Here is a 19,394-nt window from a genome sequence, read left to right as displayed (position 1 = left end):
TTTTTGAGACGGAGTCTCGCTCTGTCACCCAGGCTGGAGTGCAGTGGCGCATCTCAGCTCACTGCAAGCTCCGCCCCCCGGGTTCACACCATTCTCCTGCCTCAGCCTCCCGAGTAGCTGGGACTACAGGCGCCCGCCACCACGCCCGGATAATTTTTTTTTGTATTTTTAGTAGAGACGGGGTTTCACCGTGTTAGCCAGGATGGTCTCGATCTCCTGGCCTCGTGATCTGCCCGCCTCGGCCTCCCAAAGTGCTGGCATTACAGGCGTGAGTCACCGCGCCCGGCCCTGCTATTATTAATTATAGTCACCATGCTGTACCTTAGGTCTCTGGAACTTTTTTTTTAGAGATGGGATCTTGCTGTGTTGCCGAGGCTGGAGTGCAGTGGCACCATGACAGCTCACTGCAACCTCGAACTCCTGGGCTCAAGAGATCCTCCTACCTCAGCCTTCCGTGTAGCTGGGATTACAGGTGTGTGCCACCATGCTTGGTTAATTTTAAATTTTTTTGTGGAGACAGGTCTTGCTATGTTGTTCAGGCTGGCCTTGCACTCCTGGCGTCAAGCGATGCTCCCGCCTTGGTCTCCCAAAGTGCTGGGATTACAGGCACAAGCCATCCTGCCTGGTTAAAACATGTTTATCTGAAAGCTGAAAGCTTGTACTCTTTTTTTTTTTTTTTGAGACGGGGTCTCGCTCTGTCCCCCAGGCTGGAGTGCAGTGGAGCATCTCGGCTCACTGCAAGCTCCGCCTCCCGGGTTTAGGCCATTCTCCTGCCTCAGCCTCCCGAGTAGCTGGGACTAGAGGCGCCCACCACCTTGCCCGGCTAGTTTTTTTTTGTATTTTTTAGTAGAGACGGGGTTTCACCGTGTTAGCCAGGATGGTCTCGACCTCGTGGCCTCATGATCCGCCCGTCTCGGCCTCCCAAAGTGCTGGGATTACAGGCTTGAGCCGCCGCGTCCGGCCAAAAGCTTGTACTCTTTGACCTACATCCCCCACCTTCCCCTGTGCCCTCATCCCCGTAACCACTGCTCTACTCTGCTTCTATGAGTTCAATTCTTTTTTCGATTCCACAGATAAGTGAGATCACGCACTATTTGTCTTTCTGTGTCTGGCTTATTTCACTTAGCATAATGTCCTCCAGGTTCATCCATTCCAGAGGGGTGTTTTAAAAGACAATCGTGGCCGGGTGCGGTGGCTCACGCCGGTGATCCCAGCACTTTGGGAGGCTGAGGAGGGCAGATCCCCTGAGGTCAGGAGTTCAAGACCAGCCTGGCCAACGTGGTGAAACCCCATCTCTATTAAAAATACAAAAATTAGCCGGGTGTGGTGGCAGGGACCTGTATTCTCAGCTACTCGGGAGGCTGAGGTAGGAGAATTGCTTGAACCTGGGAGGTGGAGGTCGCAGTGAGCCAAGATTGCGCCACCAACTCTAGCCTGGGCGGCAGAGTGAGACTCCATCTTAAAAAAAAAAAAAAAAGGCCGGGCGCGGTGGCTCAAGCCTGTAATCCCAGCACTTTGGGAGGCCGAGACGGGCGGATCACGAGGTCAGGAGATCGAGACCATCCTGGCTAACACAATGAAACCCCGTCTCCACTAAAAATACAAAAAAATTAGCCGGGCGTGGTGGCGGCGCCTGTAGTCCCAGCTACTCGGGAGGCTGAGGCAGGAGAATGGCGGGAACCCGGGAGGCGGAGCTTGCAGTGAGCCGAGATCGCGCCACTGCACTCCAGCCTGGGCGACAGAGCGAGACTCCGCCTCAAAAAAAAAAAAAAAAAAAAAAAAAAAAAAAAAAAAAAAAAAAAAAAAAAAAAAAAAAAAGACAATGTTGACTGGAGAGTCCTCTGCTTTAACCCCTCCGATGCCTCTGGCTCCCACCTTATCTCCCTCCAGCCATGCAGGTTCCCACCCTGCAGCCTCAGCCTCAGCCTCTGTCCCCATCTGTGTCCCTCAGACTCAGAGGTGTCCTCCCCAGAGACGCAGACATGGGCCTCCGCCACCCTGTATCACACACAGCGCCCTGTGGTCGCCGCCTGCCTGTGCATCCCTCGCCATGCCGTGACCTCGTGTCTCTGTTTTCTTCTTGGTAAAACGGGGATACCTCAGAGGGCAGCTGTACAACAGGACAAATTCACACACGAGACACTCGGGGTGCTCCTGGCACACAGACAGGGTGAGGCATCCCTTGTCCCCATTGTCACCTTCTCTATTAGCTTGGGCTGCCATAACAAAGTACCACAGACTGTGCAGCAGCTTACACAGCAGAAATTTACTTCCTCCTCGTTCTGGAGGCCAGAATTCCAAGATCAAGGTGCCAGCAAATTCAGTTTCTGTGGAAATTCTCTTCCGCCTTCTCACTGTATCCTCACAGGGCCTCTTCTCTGGACATGCAGAGAGGGAGACAGATCCCTGCTGTCTCTCTCTCTCTCTTTTTTTTCTGAGACAAGTTCTGGCTGTCTTGCTCAGGCTGGAGTGCAGTGACACAATCCCAGCTCACTGCAGTCTCAACCTTCCAGGCTCATGCGATCCTCCCGCCTCAGCCTTCTGAGTAGCTGGGACTACAGGTGCATGCCCCTGTGCCCAACTACTTTTTTGATTCTTTTTGTAGCGATGGGGTCTCGCTATGTTGCCGAGGCTGGTCTTGAGCTTCTGGCCTCAAGTGATCCTCCTGCCTTGGCCTCCCAAAGTGCTGGGATTATAGACATGAGCCACAAGCCCCAGCCTCTCTCTTCTTATTGGGATACCAGTCCTTTCAGAGTAGGGGGCCCCACCCTTAAGATCTCATTTAACCTTAATTACCTCCCTCAAGGGCCTACCTCCAAATACACTCACGCTGGGAGTGAGGGCTTCAACCTCTGCATTTGGGAGGAAGGTGAGAACATACAGTTTAGTCTATAACCTCATCCATCCCATCCCTGCTTCATACTTTTACTTGACCACTCCTAGATGGAATCTCACTCTGTCGCCCAGGCTGGAGTGCAGTGGCGCGATCTCGGCTCACTGCAACCTCCACCTCCCGAGTTCAAGCAATTCTCCTGCCTCAGCCTCCTGAGTAGCTAGGATTACGGTCACATACCATCAATCCTGGCTAATTTTTGTATTTTTAGTAGAGAGGAGGTTTTGCCATGTTGGTCAGGCTGGTCTTGAACTCCCAACCTCAGGTGATCCGCCTGCTTTGGTCTCCCAAAGTGCTAGGATTACAGACGTGAGCCACTGTGCCTGGCCTTTTGTTGTTGCTTTGAGATGGAGTCTTGCTCTGTCGCCCAGGCTGGAGTTCAGTGGAGCAATCTCAGCTCACTGCAACCTCCACCTCCTGGGTTCAAGTGATTCTCCTGCCTCAGCCTTCTGAGTAGCTGAGATTACAGTAACATAACACGACACCCGGCTAATTTTTGTATTTTTAGTAGAAACGGGATTTCGCCATGTTGGCCAGACTGCTCTCGAACTCCCAACCTCAGGTGATCCACCCGCCTCGGCCTCCCAAAGTGCTGGGATTACAGGCGTGAATCACCATACCCAGTCTTCTAGATTTCCTTTCTACTCCCAGGAGAATGGAAACTTCTGAGGCTGGAACTTGGTTTCCCTGACTCCTGTCTCCTGGCCCCCTGAACACACAGTGGGTCACCAAGCAAAAACTCACTGAAGGCCAGGAGCAGTGGCTCATGCCTGTAATCCCAGCACTTTCGGAGGCCGAGGTGGATGGATCACGAGGTCAGGAGATCGAGACCATCCTGGCTAACAAGGTGAAACCCCATCTCTACTAAAAACACAAAAATTAGCCGGGCGTGGTGGCGGGTACCTGCAGTCCCAGCTACTCGGGAAGCTGAGGCAGGAGAATGGCGTGTGAACTCAGGAGGCGGAGCTTGCGGTGAGCCAAGATTGTACCACTGCACTCCAGCCTGGGCGACAGAGCGAGACTCTGTCTCAAAAAAAAAAAAAAAAAAAAAAGTACTGAAGACAGGGGAGTGACTAAGGACGGCAGTGAGGATAGCTGGAGATGGGGTGTCTGCCCTGTGACCTGGGGGGCCATGCCTGACCCCCACAGGCAGGGGGCCATTGCTTTAGGGGTACAGACAGAGTTCCGCAGGAACATGACCCCCTCTCCCCAGAGTGGCTCCCCTAGGAAGCTCCAGGCACCCCAAGGGACCAGCCTAAGCTTGGCAGATGGTGGGTATCCCCTGGGAGACCCAGGCCTGACCATCCCTGAGGCCTCTGGAGGGGGAGGTGTTATGGATTGAATTACGGCCGCCCCCCCACACCCCCTCTGCCAAAAAAAAAAGAATGCCAGGCTAGGCACAGTACCCAGTGGCTCACACCCACAATCCCAGTACTTTGGGAGGCCAAGGTGGGAGGATCACTTGAGCCTTGGAGTTTGAGACAAGACTGAGCAACGGTGAGACCCCATCTCTACAAAAAACACAAAAATTAGCCGAGCACGGTGGCACGTGCCTATAAGTCCTAGCTACTGCGAAGGCTGAGGTGGGAGGGTCGCTTGAGCCCAGGAGGTTGAGGCTGCAGTGAGCTCTGACTGCACCATTGCACTCTAGCCTGGGCAAGAGAGTGGGACTCTGTGTCAAAAAAACAAAAGATAGGTTGGAGTCCTAGGGTGCCAAAAAAACAAAAGATACGTTGAAGTCATAACTCCTGATAACTCACATGTGACTATGTTGGGAATATCTGGAGTCCTTACAGAGATAATCAAGTTAAAATGAGGTCATTAGTATGGGTCCTAATCCAACAACTGGCGCCCTTATATAAAGGGGAAACCTGGACACAGACATGCACAGAAGACCACGTGACCATGAAGGCAGAGACCAGAATGATGCTTCTAGAAGCCAGGGAAGATTGCCAGCTAATGACCAAAAGAAGTCAGGAGACAGGCCTGCAACGGATTCTCCCTGAAGGCTCCCAGAAGGAACCAAGCCTGACGACACCTTGATCTTGGACTTCCAACCTCCAGAGCTGGGAGGCGACACAATTCTGTTGCTGGCTGCGGTGGCTCACACCTGTAATCCCAGCACTTTGGGAGGCCAAGGCGGGAGAACTGCTTGAGCCCAAGAGTTTGAGACCAGCCTGGGCAACACAGTGAGACCCCAGCTCTATAAACAAATACAAAAAAGTAGCTGGGCGTGATGGGATGCACCTGTAGTCCCAGCTGCTCAGGAGGCTGAAGTGGGAGGATCACTTGAGCCCGGGAGGTTGAGACTGCAGTGACCTGTGATTGCACCACCACACCTCAGCCTGGGCAATAGAGCAAGACCCCATCCCTGAAACATAAATCAATCAATAAATAAAGTCTCTGTTGCTAAAGCCGTCCCGTCTGTGGTAATTTGTTGTGGGAACCTAGGAAATTCATATACGGAGTCAGGACACACAGGGAGTGAGGAGGGAGGCAGAGATGGGGCCAGGGGTCTGAGCTGCAGAACTTTAGAGAAACCATTTACAGGAAACAGCAAACGACAGGGTGGGCGTCTAGCTGGGCTCTCCAGCAAGGAACCACCTGAGATGCCAGGAACAGTGGCGGACACCTCCATGTCCCAGCCCGAGCACCTTCCATGTGTAGCTCACGTAATCCTAATAACCATTTAGGAAGGGGAGAGGCTTGTACCCCCATTTTACAGAGGAGGAAAGTGAGGTTCTGTCACTGAAGAGACATACCCAGGAACACTCAGCTGGTAAGGGGGCTTGAACCCAGGGAGGGCTGGCTCCCCAGGTTGGGCTTGGTGAGCTGTGGGGGGATCCTGGGGCACCAGAAGAGCCCCCACTCCTAGGCCCACACTGCATTTGAGTGACTATGCATCCTCAGAGCTGGTCATGCCTAGAGGTTCTGCACTTGTAAGGCCAGGTGAGCCCACACCTGTGTCTGTCCCCACCTTGCACCTGAGTGGTCTTTAGTCACCCTATGTGTCTTTCTTTTTTCTCTCCTTTTTTTTTTTTTTTTTTTTTTTTTTTGAGACAACAGGGTCTTGCTCTGTTGCCCAGGCTGGAGTGCAATGGTGCACTCTCAGCTCACTGCAGCCTCATCCTCCCAGGCTCAAGTGCTCCTCCCAGCTCAGCCTCCCAAGTAGCTGGGACTACAGGCACACAGAACCATGCCTGGCTAATTCTTATATTTTTTGTAGAGATGAGGTTTCACCATGTTGCCCAGGCTAGTCTTGAATTTCTGGGCTCAAGCGATCCTCCTGCTTCAGCCTCCCAAAGTGCTGGGACTGCAGGTGCACCCAGGAATCCATTGCAACCAGCCATAGGTGACCCTATTTCGCCCATGGGACACAGGGGGCTGCACACCTGCCTGTATGTTCGCGTCTAAGCCCTACGTCTGTCTCAAGTCAAGGGTCGGTGCGGCAGGGTGGGCCACTGAGGCCCAGACTCTGTCCTCGGGTGCCCTGGGATGGGGATGGGGAGAGCGACAGGAGGAGAAGCGGCTGCTGGAGGAGAGGGGGCGCCTCTAGCCTGCCCTAGCCTGCAGTTGCCATGGCAACCCTCTGCGCACTAGAGTGGGTGGGAGTCTGAGTGCCTTGGGTTGGGGGGGGTGGGGAACCAAGGTGGGGATCTGGGATCTGGGCCCCCCTCATGGTCTCCTCCCTTCCTGGCAGCAGCCGGCCCCTCCACACACAGCCCTCTGGCTGCATGTCCTGCCTCCTGCCTACTCCCCAAACCCAGCTGCCCATGAGCCCGCCTCCTCCAGGAAGCCCTCAGGCATCCGGCAGGTCCCTAAGGAAGCTCCTGGATTTCAATCTGCTGTGTAGCTTCAGAGCAAGCACTTGGCCTCTCTGAACCTATTTCCCACACATTGCTACTTAGGGACTAACAGGCCTACCTCACAGAGACAGAGCACGTGCCCAGAGAGGGCCTGGGTACATGGTCCTCAGGCAGGGCAAGGTTCTTGCAGCATCTTCAGCCCCCACCCCATCCTCCAGCTCAGCAGATGGCAGCCCAGTCCCTCCAGGTGCTCAGGAACCAGACAGTCATCCTGGATCCCTCTCCCCTCATATCACATCCAGGCCCGTCAGGTCCTGTGGCTACTCCTTCAGGGTCCACTCACCTCTCACCACTCCTCAGCTTCTCTCTGGTTCAGCCCCATCATCTCCCAGCTGGACCCCACTTCCCTGCCTCGCTGTCTACACTTCATCTCCCCATCTGTCTGCCACCCCTGTCCCTACCTCTACCCCCAGGCCAGAAAGATCTTTCCAAAATGAAACTGTCTACAGTATGTTTCCCCCATGGCCACCAGGGGGCGCTTGTGAGATTCTAAGTCAGCCTCTTCCCTCCTCTGCTCAGAACTCTCCGTGGCTCCCACCTCACTCGACCAAAAGCCAAAGTCCATCATACAAAGGCTCTGCAGGGGGCCAGGTATGGCGGCGCACACCTGTAATCCCAGCACTTTGGGAGGCTGAGGCGGGCTGATTGCTTGAGCTCAGAAATTCCAGACCAGCTTGGGCAACATCGTGAAACCCTGTCTCTACCAAAAATACAAAAAGTTAGCTGGGCGTGGTGGCGCACGCCTGTGGTCCCAGCTCCTTGGGAGGCTTAGGTGGGAGAATCTCTTGAGCCCGGGAGGTGGAGGTTGCAGTGAACTGAGATTATGCCACTGCACTCTAGCCTGGGCAACGGAACAACAACCCATCTCAAAAACAAAAAAACAAACAGGCCCTGTACAATGTGAAACACCAGGCACTGCTCTGTCTCAGGGCCTCTGCACGGGCTGTTTCTCTCTTCCCCATATCCCCTCACAGCTCCTCCTGCATCTTCCTTTTGGTCTTTCCTCACACATCACTAGCTCGGCAAAGTACTGCTGGCCCCCGCACTCCTACACGTTGTCCTGGCTTGATTTCTCCATGATCCCCATCACCAACACGCCATGCATTTTATTTGCTTATGAACTCTCCGCCACTAGATGCTGGCTCTGCAGGGTGTGGTTTGCGTACTACGCTCAGCACAGCGCATGGCACAAGCAAGAAGCTGACATACAATTGTTCAATGAAGAACCTTTCGAAGGTCACCCTGGAGCTGGGCGCAGTGACTCATGCCTGTAATCCTAGCAATTTGGGAGACCAATGCAGAATTGCTTGTGGCCAGGAGTTCGAGACCGGCCTGGGCAACACAGTGAGATCCTGTCTCCACAACAATTTAAAAATTAGCCAGGCATGGTGGCACACGTCTGTGGTCCTAGCTACTGGGGGGACTGAAGCGGCAGGGTCATTCAAGCCCAAAAAGTCAAGGCTGCAGTGACTACGATTATGCCACTGCACTCCAGCCTGGGTGACAAAACAAGACTCCGTCTCTAAATAAAATAAAATAAGGCCGGGCGCGGTGGCTCAAGCCTGTAATCCCAGCACTTTGGGAGGCCGAGACGGGCGGATCACGAGGTCAGGAGATCGAGACCATCCTGGTTAACACGGTGAAACCCCGTCTCTACTAAAAAATACAAAAAAAATTAGCCGGGCGCGGTGGTGGGCGCCTGTAGTCCCAGCTACTCGGGAGGCTGAGGCAGGAGAATGGCGTGAACCCGGGAGGTGGAGCTTGCAGTGAGCTGAGATCTGGCCACTGCACTCCAGCCCGGGCGACAGAGCGAGACTCTGTCTCAAAATAAATAAATAAATAAATAAATAAATAAAGGTCACCCTGGCCACCAAGCAGCACTGGACTGCAAAGGGGTAGGGGTCGTTCAAAAAATTCCCTGCCCCTCCCCCAGACACCTTCTCCCTCGTCTCCCCATCTATCTGCCACCCCGTCCCATCTAATCTCTACCCTGAAGCCAGAATGATCTTTGCAAAATGAAAATCCAGTGACACCCCTCCCTGCCTACAACCCTCCATGGTTCCCCACTGCCTGTGATGCTCTAACATCTCAGGGCATCTCCGGGCATCTCAGGGCATCTCAGGCCCTGCTGTCCTGCCACCTTCCCATCATCTCTACTCAGCACCTGTCTCTCTCTCGCACACACAGTTCCTTATTCTGCTCTCCCTCCAAAGGACTCTGCCTGGAGGACAGCGTTGGTATCCACTCTCCCAGCACACAGGGCCTCCGTGTTTTGCTCCCTTAACGGGACTTGGGCTCAGCTGTTAAATGTCTGTCTTCCCCACCATCGAGGGACTCTGAGGGGAAAGTACCACTGTGGGTTGGGCTGGCTCTTGTTGCGTGCCCAGCCCTGGGCAAGGAGTGGATGCTTGTTCATTTGTTTAATGAATGAAGGCTGGGCGCGGTAATCCCAGCACTTCGGGAGGCCGAGGTGGGCGGATCACGAGGTCAGGAGATCGAGACCATCCTGGCTAATACGGTGAAACCCCGTCTCTACTAAAAATACAAAAAAATTAGCCGGGCGTGGTGGCGGGTGCCTGTAGTCCCAGCTACTCGGGAGGCTGAGGCAGGAGAATGGCGTGAACCCGGGAGGTGGAGCTTGCAGTGAGCCGAGATTGTGCCACTGCACTGCAGCCTGGGCAACAGAGCAAGACACTGTCTCAAAAAAAAAAAAAAAAAAAAAAAAAAAAGAAACCCAAAAAGCAGGTCACCCATTCAGCGGATGTTTACCGAGTTCCCAACTGGTCACAAGTGCAATGGAGGAAGGTGTGCCTGAGAGTGGGTATATGTGTAGGTGCAACTGTAGACAGAGTGGCCAGGAAATGCCCCCCGTAAAAAGTGACATTTCAGCAGAGGTCTTGAGGAGGTGAAAAGAGCATTCTGGGCAGAGAGAACAGCACGTGCAAAGGTCCTGGGGAAGGAACGTGCTGAGATGTGGCTGGGGCTCTGTAAACAAGGGGAAGAGTGGAAGCAGGTGAGGGTGGCTGGGGTCACAGAGGCCATGCAGGGCCTTGTGGACCTTAGGGAGGACTTTGGCTTTCTTTTTTTTTTTTTGAGACGGAGTCTCGCTCTGTCGCCCAGGCTGGAGTGCAGTGGCACGATATCGGCTCACTGCAAGCTCCACCTCCCGGGTTCACGCCATTCTCCCGCCTCAGCCTCTGAGTAGCTGGGACTACAGGCGCCCGCCACCACGCCCGGCTAGTTTTTTGTATTTTTAGTAGAGACGGGGTTTCATCATGTTAGCCAGGATGGTCTCGATCTCCTGACCTCGTGATCCACCCGCCTCGGCCTCCCAAAGTGCTGGGATTACAGGCTTAAGCCACCGCGCCCGGCCGACTTTGGCTTTCTAGAGAGGTGTTGGGAATCCTGAACAAAGGAGGGATGGGATGTGGCTCGGGTGTTCACAGGCATCTTCTGGCCACAGAGGTGGAGATCAGACTGTGTGTGGGGAAGTTGAGAGGAGTGGAGGGTACTCCCTACCCCACCTCTCCCTTGCCTTTTGTCTACAGGGCTGTCTAAGCCAGAAACCTGAAGCTTCCACCAGAGCTGGTTGCCTCTTGGCCTCCCGTCTGGCCTCCTGGCCTCCGTTCCTGCCAACTGTGGCTCTATCCCATGTAGCAGCTAGAGGGAGCTCAGGCTAAACATTCTCACCCTGCCATCTGGATCCTGACCCAACTCCCTTCTCCCTATCCCCACCCCCGTCACAGGCCCTGGCAGCCCCATGGACAAACCAAACACAGACTCACGGTCACAAGGCCAGCGAGCAGCCTCCAGCCTCCCTCCATGTGCAGTTGTGAAACATTTCTCCTTCCTCCTCTTTGAGCCACCACCTTCTCTCTGACCTCAGGGCAGCCCCTGTCTCTCACAGATGCTCCTTCCCCTCCACCATACCCATCCTCCCCCTCCAGGTTGCAGCTAGAAAGCCCCCTCCTCCGGGAAGCCTTCCCTGATTTGCACCTCTGCTGCGCTCACCATCATGGCAGGTCCGCATCACAGTGGCCTGTGGTCTGTTTCTACTCCAAAGTGTTCACTGTCCAGCCCCAAGCTTTGCACTCTTAGCTCAGCAGAGCAGAGCTGGAAAGAGTTCTAGAAGCCAGGGCCCAAGGCCAGGTGCGGTGGCTCACGCCTGTAATCCCAGCACTTTGGGAGGCCGAGATGGGCGGATCATGAGGTCAGGAGATCGAGACCATCCTGGCTAACACGGTGAAACCCCATCTCTACTAAAAAACACAAAAAATTAGCCGGGCATGGTGGTGGGCTTCTGTAGTCCCAGCTACTCGGGAGGCTGAGGCAGGAGAATGGTGTGAACCCAGGAGGTGGAGCTTGCAGTGAGAGGATATCATGCCACTGTACTCCAGCCTGGGCGACAGAGCGAGACTCGGTCTCAAGAAAAAAACAAACAAACAAACAAAAAGCAGCTAGGGCCCGAGCAGAGGGCACAGGGGCGGGATTCCCCTGCTGCATCAGACGCTAGCTGTTAAGGGGCAGGGTGGGGACTGCAGAGACCAGGAGACGGGGGCATGGTGCCTGGCAGGGCAGGAGAGAAGAGGCCCCGGGCATAGCGCCCTCAAGTTGCAGGTTCAAATCCCAGCTGTGCGCTGTCATGTCGGCACGACAGGACACCCACGTCACTCCTCTCAATTCTGTCTCTCCACGGGGGAGCTGGGGAACGAGAGCCTCCCAGGGTGGCTGTGGGGGTTAGAAATATTTTTCGGCAATTCCACACATCTTTTTTGGAGCATCTTCTATGTGCCAGACACTGAGGGGCTGGGTACAAAAAAGTCGATTCTACAGCGTACCAGTATTGTAAAAGAAGATAAAGCCAGCAGAAGTGGCTACGAGTGTGTGTGGGTTTGGGAGTGGTTTTTTTTTTTTTTAAATCGTATTTTTAAAGACAGGGTCTCGCTCTATTGCCCAGGGTGGAGTGCAGTGGCGCGATCATAGCTCACCACAGCCTCTGAGCTCAAGGGATCCTCCTGCCTCGGCCTCCCAAGTAGCTGGGATCACAGGGCGTGTACCACCGTGCCTGGCTAATTTTTAATTTTTTTGTAGAAATGGGGGCCTCGTTATGTTTCCCAGGCTGGTCTCGAACTCAAGCGATCCTCCCACTTCATCCTCCCAAAGTGCTGGGATTACAGGCATAAGCCACTGTGCCCGGCTGTTGCAATTTTATTTTATTTTATGTATTTATTTATTTGAGACAGAGTCTTACTCTGTCGCCCAGGCTGGAGTGCAACGGCGTGATCTTGGCTAACTGCAACCTCCGCCTCCCAGGTTCAAGCGATTCTCCTGACTCAGCCTCCTGATTAGCTGGGACTACAGGCACCCACGACCACACTCAGCTTATTTTTGTATTTTTAGTAGAGACACGGCTTCACCATATTGGTCAGGCTAGTCTCGAACTCCTGACCTCAGGTGATCCACCTACCTCAGCCTTCCAAAGTGCTGGGATTACAGGCATGAGCCGCTTGCCTGGCTGTTGCCATCTTAAATAGGATGATCAGGAAAGGTCATCTCCCCTGGAGAAGATGACATTTTAGCAAAGCCCTGTGAATCTGAGGGAGGAGCACGCAGGTGTTCAGTTCAGGAAAGTTAGAAGAGAGTCCGAGGCAGGGTCACAGTCCGTGCAAAGGCCCTGGGGCTGGACCGTGCCTGTATGTTTGAATAACGGTAGCAGCTGCCTCGAGGAAGCGGGTTGTGAGCTGGTGGGGAGAGTGGGAGGAGGTGAGAGCAGGGAGGTGCCGGAAACAGACTGTGCGGGACTCCTTGTACTTTAAGCACACAACTGCTCCCCGAATGGGGCCGCCCCTCTGCCCAGCCTTCACTCCCAGAAGCCACTGGGGGGCGCTCTGGGGCAGGGTCGGCCAACCATGGTCAGGCCCCCGCCTGCCTTTGTACAGCTGGTAAGCTAAGAATGGTGTTTACGTTTTTAAAGGACTGAAGAAGAGAAAAGAGAACAGGCCACAGAACCCGTCTGGGGCCCGCAAAGCTCTCAGTATTTACCATCTGGCTTTCTACAGAAAAGTCACCCAGCCAACCTCTACTCTACTTTATTTACGTACACATTTTTTTTGAGACAGGGTCTTGCTCTATAGCCCAGGCTGGAATGCAGTGGTGCGATTACGGCTCACTGCAGCCTCTACCTTCCAAGCTCAAGTGATCCTCCTGCCTCAGCCTCCCAAGTAGCTGGGACGACAGGCGTGTGGCACCATGCCCAACTAATTTAAAAAATTTCTTTTTTGAGACAGAGTCTCTATCGCCCAGGCTGGAGTGCAGTGGCATAATCTTGGCTCATGGCAACCTCCACCTCCCGGGTTCAAGCGATTCTCCTGCCTCTGCCTCCTGAGTAGCTAGGATTAGAGGCACGCGCCACCACACTCGACTAATTTTTTTATTTTTAGTAGACACGGGGTTTCACCATGTTGGTCAGGCTGGTCTCGAACTCCTGACCTTGTGATCCGCCTGCCTCAGCCTCCTAAAAGGCTGGGATTACTGGCGTGAGCCACTGCGCCTGGCCTAATGTTTTCATCTTTTATTCTGTAAAGACAGGGTGGGGGGGTGTCTCGCTTTGTCGCCCAGGCTGGTCCCGAACTCCAGGACTGAAGCGATCCTCCTGCCTCAGCCTTCGAAAGTGCTGGGATTACAGGCGTGAACCATCTTGCCCCGCTAGCAACCTCTACTCTAAAGCCATCACTGCCAACCCAGGACAATTCTGCCCCGGATCCTAGTATGTTTAGCAATGTCTGGAGACTTTCCGAGGTGTTACAACTGTGGGGGTGGGGGTGTCACTGACATCTATCGGGCAGAGGCTAGGGTGGCCTCCGAGCATCCTAGAGTACAGAGGACAGCCTCCCACAGAGAATGACGTGGTGCCAAAGTCAGGAGTAATGGAAATCGTCTGGGAAATCCTGTCTGGGAAAGCCAGCCCCAGGCCCCTCACCTCCTTAAGGGACCGGAAGGAGAATCTACCTGGCTTCCTGGCCTGATCATTTGTGACCTGCAGGGTATTTTTAGCCTCTGAGGGAGGGGCACTGGCTATTCTGAGTTTTTTTTTTTTTTTTTTTTGGGGGAGCCAAGGCTATTTTTGGCCTCGGCATCTATTCATTGAATTTCTATCTTCCCCCCAATTTTGGAACAGGAGGCAGGTTTTTTTTTTTTTTTTTTTTTTTTTTTTTTAGAGTCAGGATCCTGCTCCGTCACCCAGGCCGGAGTGCACTTGTGCAATCATAGCTCCCTGCAGCCTCAAACTTCTGGGCTCAAGCGATCCTCCCACCTCAGCCTCCTGAGCAGCTGAGACTACAGGAGCATATTCACGACGCCCAGCTATTAAAAAAAATTTTTTTGGAGACGAGTCTTGCTGTGTTGCCCAGGCCGATCTCAAATTCTTGGCCTCAAGCAACCCTCCCACCTCGGCTTCCCAAGTGCTGAGATTACAGGTGTGAGCCACCACACCCGGGCCAGGTAAGACTTCCTGAACACACACTGTGGGCCAGCAATGACTGCTGACACCTGGGATTCCCAAAGCAAAGCAAATCACAACATCCTCGCACACTTGGATCCTCCTCACAGACACAAGACAGTAAACAAACAAGCACAGAACATCAGGAAATTACAGACTACGTGAAAAGCCATCCGCTGTACTGCACGTCAGGAGAGGGGCGGGAAGCTGCGACTTTGCAGAAGGTGCCTGGCAGTAAACGTTACTGGGGAGGTGATATTTCAAGAGGGTGGGGGAGAAAAAGCCTCGCAAATATCTAGGGGAGGGTCCTAGGTGGCAGAACAGCCAGTGCAAAGGCCCTGCGGTAGGATCACGCTTGGCACATTGGAGGAGCAACGAGGAGGGAGGAGGTGGCCCAGAAAGACCGTGAAGGGCCAGACCCCAGGACGGCCCAAGCCTGTGTGGGCTACTGCAGTCAGAATTTGGGGCTGCCCTCGAAAAGGAGACACATGCCTTCTCCCCAACTCGCATGACAGGAGAGTTTTGCTTTATTGTTTTGAGGTTTTTTGGGTTTTTTTTTTTTTTTTTTTTTTGAGACTGAGTCTCGCTCTGTCACCCACGCTGGAGTGCAGTGGCGCAATCTCGGCTCGCTGCAACCTCCGCCTCCTGGATTCAAGCGATCCTTCCGCCTCAGCCTCCCTGGTAGCTGGGATTACAGATGCGCACAACCACATCTGGCTAAATTTTTGTACTTGTAGTAGAGATAGGGTTTCACCATGTTGGCCAGGCTGGTCTCGAACTCCTGACCTCAGGTGATTCACCCGCCTCAGTCTCCCAAAGTGCTGGGATTACAGGTATGAGCTACCATGCCCAGCCGATAGGAGAGATTTGACAGAAACCCCATATGTGTTGCAAGAACGTGAGCTCCACGAGGACAGGACGTGGCCACCACCCTCCATGGCGCCACCCATATGGCGCTGGGTAGGGAAAGCACTTGACAAGTGTGTGCAGACTGCATGACGAGGTGCACCCAGCCTTGCTCAAAGGAGTCCTGAGCACACAACTGCAGGTGCACACAAGATGCAGACAGTCCCATGTGTGCACACAGACAGCTGCTCCTTCTTGCAGCCCTGAGTCCCCCAGCATGACCACCCCCTCTGCAAAACACAAACACCAGCACACGAGGGACCCTTATGAACACCGGATGAGCCTGATAGACACGTGGCCACATGCGCCCTTGGCTAGATCACCATCCAGGCCACACAGGTAGACGACACCTACGCACAGGTGCAGACAGACAGACATCTGGATTCTGGGGACACCGGGACCCCCTCCATGTTTCTACTTGGCCTCCCGCCTCACTCTAGGACCCGTCTCTTCCCTTCCACCAGGGTGCCCAATAGCAACCACTCTGCCCCAAACCCAGCTTGGGAGGAGCTGTCTGTCTTGCCACGGCACCCCCAGGGTCACTGGGGTCAGGGTTTCAGACCCAGGGAACCCCCGCCTCGGGAGTCCCTCCCCCTGCCTCCCCATGGAGGAGCTGGAGGAGGGGAAGCGTCTGGCATCTGGAAATCAGATCCGTGAGATGAACCCACACAGAAACCAGAGCCTTGTGTGTCCTTGGCCACACGTCTCGCCAGGGAGGCAGGAGGGGGTGGAGGGCAAAGACGATGCTCTGGCGGGGATGGCACTGCTCCCACTGCTCTGGTTCCTCTTGAGGGGTACCCGCTGCCACCCTCCCCACCGAGATGCCTGCACTGGGGCTGAAGCAACACACGTTCTGCCACCAGCCTGGCAGGGTAGGGAGGACGCAGATGCCCCGAGACACACACATCACGCAGCCTCGCATGCAGGTGGAGACGCCACCGGCCAGGAGCCCAAACCGCTGGATGCAAACACACTCCCGAGCAGCTGAGGCGCCTGTAGGCTCCTCCCCAATGTGTCCACAGGGTCCTCCTAGGTCCCCCAGGAGAAAGGGCTCCCCTGGGCAGGCTGGGAATAGAAGCTGGGCTTCAAGCCCTGCCTTCCCCTCCCTCCCTGTAGGCTCCACAGCCCAGGTGTGCTGGTCCCCAGCTCCCCATCCTCCCCAACCCTGCACGCCAGCTACACCCCCAAGAGCAGGCATCAGCATGGGTGATCACCGGGTACGCAAGCCCCCCAGAAGTGGGGATTGAGACGGGTGCCCCTTGGAGAGAGAACGAGCGCCTGGAGGGGCGTCCCAGGGCAGGTGCTACACACACAGGGTGGACTGAGCGAGGCCATGTGGGAGGTCACCAAGCTAGGGAGGAAGATGGTGGCAAGACCAGCAGGAGGGCCGGCACCCACATGTGAGTGCACACGTATGTTGCACGAGTATGTGGCTCCGTACACGGGTGCGATCGCTGCCAGCCATGGAATTAGTTCCCTTTTCCGAATTCCAGATGATTTTTCATCTCTGTAATTAATGGGCAAGTCAGTTCTGAACGGCATGGCAGGCAAATTGCTAGTTAGGAAAATCACGGATAATTTTCTCGATATGATAATGAACGTTGGAATCCTTCTCTTATTCTCCCTGTTTTCATCCTACTTTTAAGTAATAAATTTGGCATTAGTGGGAGGGGAGCAGGGAGGAAGGAGAAGTCACCTGGCCCCCAAAGCTGGGGCCTGACAGGGGCCCACGCAGAGTCCCCTGCCCCCCAGGCCGTGGGGCAGATTGGAGAAGAGAATGAGGGGTGTGGACCCTCCGCGGGGGTGATCAATTCAGGGGTCCAGGCCCTGGAGAACAGGTGGAGGGCAGGGAGCTTTCAGGCTGTGAGCCAGGGTGAAGGAGTGCGGTCTGGGGTCAGGTTAGACTCATGCCAGCCCTTGGGGTGTTGGAGAGAGAAGCAGAAACCAATAGCCTGTCCCCGAACAGCACGGAGGTCAACGGTCCGGAATAGACATTCACCCTCAGGTGTGCCCCACTAGGTCCAACCTCCTCTAAGCGGTGACTCCATACCAGGCTAAGGGAGCCGGGCAAGCAGAGAGAGGGGGAGAGAGATATATATAAAGACAGACAGAGAGAGAGAGAGAGAGAGAGAGAGAGAGAGAGAGAGAGAGAGAGAGAGAGAGAGAGAGAGAGAGAGAGAGAGAGACAGCCAGCCATCTTGGCAGCCATTTTGAACCCCTCCCCCTCCTGCCCCCAGGCACACATGTTGGGCTGTTGGATGTGGGAAGAGAGACCCCAGCTCTGAGTCCGGTGGAAGCCAGGCAGAAAGGGGGGCCCTGCCTGGAACTGGGATAGAGACACCCACGCAGCTGCCATGGGTGGAGGTGGATGGGGGTTGCAACAGGAGGAAAGGGTCCAGGCAGGTACAGAGAGATGCTGGCCAGGGATGGGGCAGTGTGAGGACCCGGACTCCAAGTGTAGCGACAGGGGTGTGTGTAGCCAGCGGCTGTCATCAGATGGGGGCCAGGGGTGCACTGGAGAGATACCTGGGAGGGTACTTTCTGGACACGGCTGGAGCAAACACAGCACCCCCCCCCCCACCCCACCACTTCAGGCCTGGACTCGGGTCCCAGGACCGTCATATGGGAGGATGACAACCGAACCTTGGTAGCTCAATCAAATGCGCACCTGGGGTGGGGGTGGGGAGTTGTCCTCAAAGCACGAATAATCCCGGTGGATCAAACCTGCCGGCCTCCCGTGCTTTAACCCGGCACCACGGAGAGAAGGTGCTGCCCGGCTGCACCCCCTCCTCCTGACAGCGGCGCCCCCCGGACTGCGGCCAGCTCGACACCCTGACAGACCCCTCCCCATCCCCCGCGCCACTGCCTCCCAGAGAAAAACAACCCCCTCGCCCAGCATCTTGTGGTGCCAGCCACGGCTCCTCCGAGGCCCGGGACCGGCGCGCGGCGCGCACACGCACCCCCTCCGCTCACACCCAGACACCTACACAAACAGAGCGCCAAGCACCCGCGCGCACACGCACCGGGGACACGCAGGCACCGCCGCGCCGCTTCCCCACAAAGGCTGGCGCGCGCGCGGGCACACGCAACCACGCGCGGGCACACTCGCGGTCCCCTCCCCCCGCCAGGCACCCTGCGGCCGCCCGTCCGCACCCCCGCGCCCCGGGCGCTCCGTGGGGGCCGCCCCTCCCGGGCCCCTAGCCAGTGGGGGTGAGCTGCGGGCTGCCCCCCACGCCCCTCCCGCTCAGGTGCAGTGCCCCGCGCGGCTCCAGCGTCCCCTCCCCCCTCGCGGCCAGGACAGGCCCCGGCTCCCATCCTTCCCGCCTCCCCTCTTCCGCGCGCCCCGCACACCTGGCCCAGGTGCGGCGTCGCCCCTCGCCCTGGGCCCGCAGACACTCACCTGTCCAGCGCCGCTCTGGGGTCGGCCCAGCGTGTCTCTCCTGCAGCTCCGCGAACCCGGGCCCCCCGCCCGGCACATCTCCCGGAGCCGGGGCTGAGGGGAAGCGGATAGGAGGTGGCGGGGCGAGGGCGGCCTCCGTGTCCCTTCCTTCCCCTAGCCCAGCACCGCCGCCACCGACCAAAAATTAAAAAAAAAAAAAAGAAAAAGAAAATAAAAAAAAAGAGGCGGATTACACGGAACCAACGGCGGCCCCCTCGCGGCGGCGGAGGCTCGGGACTGGGGGCGATCGGGTCTGCGCCCCTCCCGGGGAGCGAGGCGGTGGGGCGGGGGCGGCGTCAGAGCACTGGGGGCTGGGGCGAGGCGGAGCGCCCTGAGGCGGCGCCGGCAGCGGCCCGCATCTCCCCCGCAGCTCCGCGGCCCCGACGGAGGCGGCACGTGTGCGCCCAGGCGACTTCCCAGCCCCCTCCGACGGCGACGGTGGCCGAGGGGTTAACGGGGCAGCCGGGGCGCCCCTGCAGGCCCCCGCCGCCCGGCGGCGCCGCTCCGGGGCCCGCGCGGCCCCATCAGCCGGGACCTCCTCGGCAGACGGCGGGGCGGGGGCGCCGCAGCGCCGACAGCTCCCGCGCCGACGGCTCGGGCTCCCCGCAGTGGCCGCGGGGGGCTTGGGTTGGGGGTGGGCGGCGCGGAGCTGGCGGAGGGGGGCGGCGCGGGTGGAGGCGGGTGCCGCGGCGTCGCGCCCCCGGTGCGGCCGGAGGGGGGGCGCCGGGCCGGGCCCGTGGGCACCGCAGGACGCGCGGACCGAGCCGGCGCCGGGCACCAGCAATGACAAGC

At 56.4% G+C, this 19,394-nt stretch overlaps 1 protein-coding gene across 2 annotated transcripts in view; it reads right to left on the bottom strand.

Moving 5' to 3' along the window:
- The window catches only part of ADGRL1 (adhesion G protein-coupled receptor L1), a 64,272-nt gene extending 45,431 nt beyond the window's left edge, over positions 1-18,841 (bottom strand). For both annotated transcript variants that reach the window (XM_050769912.1, XM_050769913.1), the window contains exon 1: positions 18,564-18,841. The gene's annotated coding sequence lies outside the window, so the exon portion shown is untranslated. The remainder of the gene's footprint in view (positions 1-18,563) is intronic.
- Between the last annotated feature and the right edge of the window lie 553 nt (positions 18,842-19,394).

This window comes from Macaca thibetana, chromosome 19 (genome assembly GCF_024542745.1).
Source record: "Macaca thibetana thibetana isolate TM-01 chromosome 19, ASM2454274v1, whole genome shotgun sequence".
Lineage (NCBI taxonomy): Eukaryota > Metazoa > Chordata > Mammalia > Primates > Cercopithecidae > Macaca > Macaca thibetana.
Note: the sequence above shows the minus strand (reverse complement) of the source record. Positions and strands in the feature narration are given on the sequence as shown.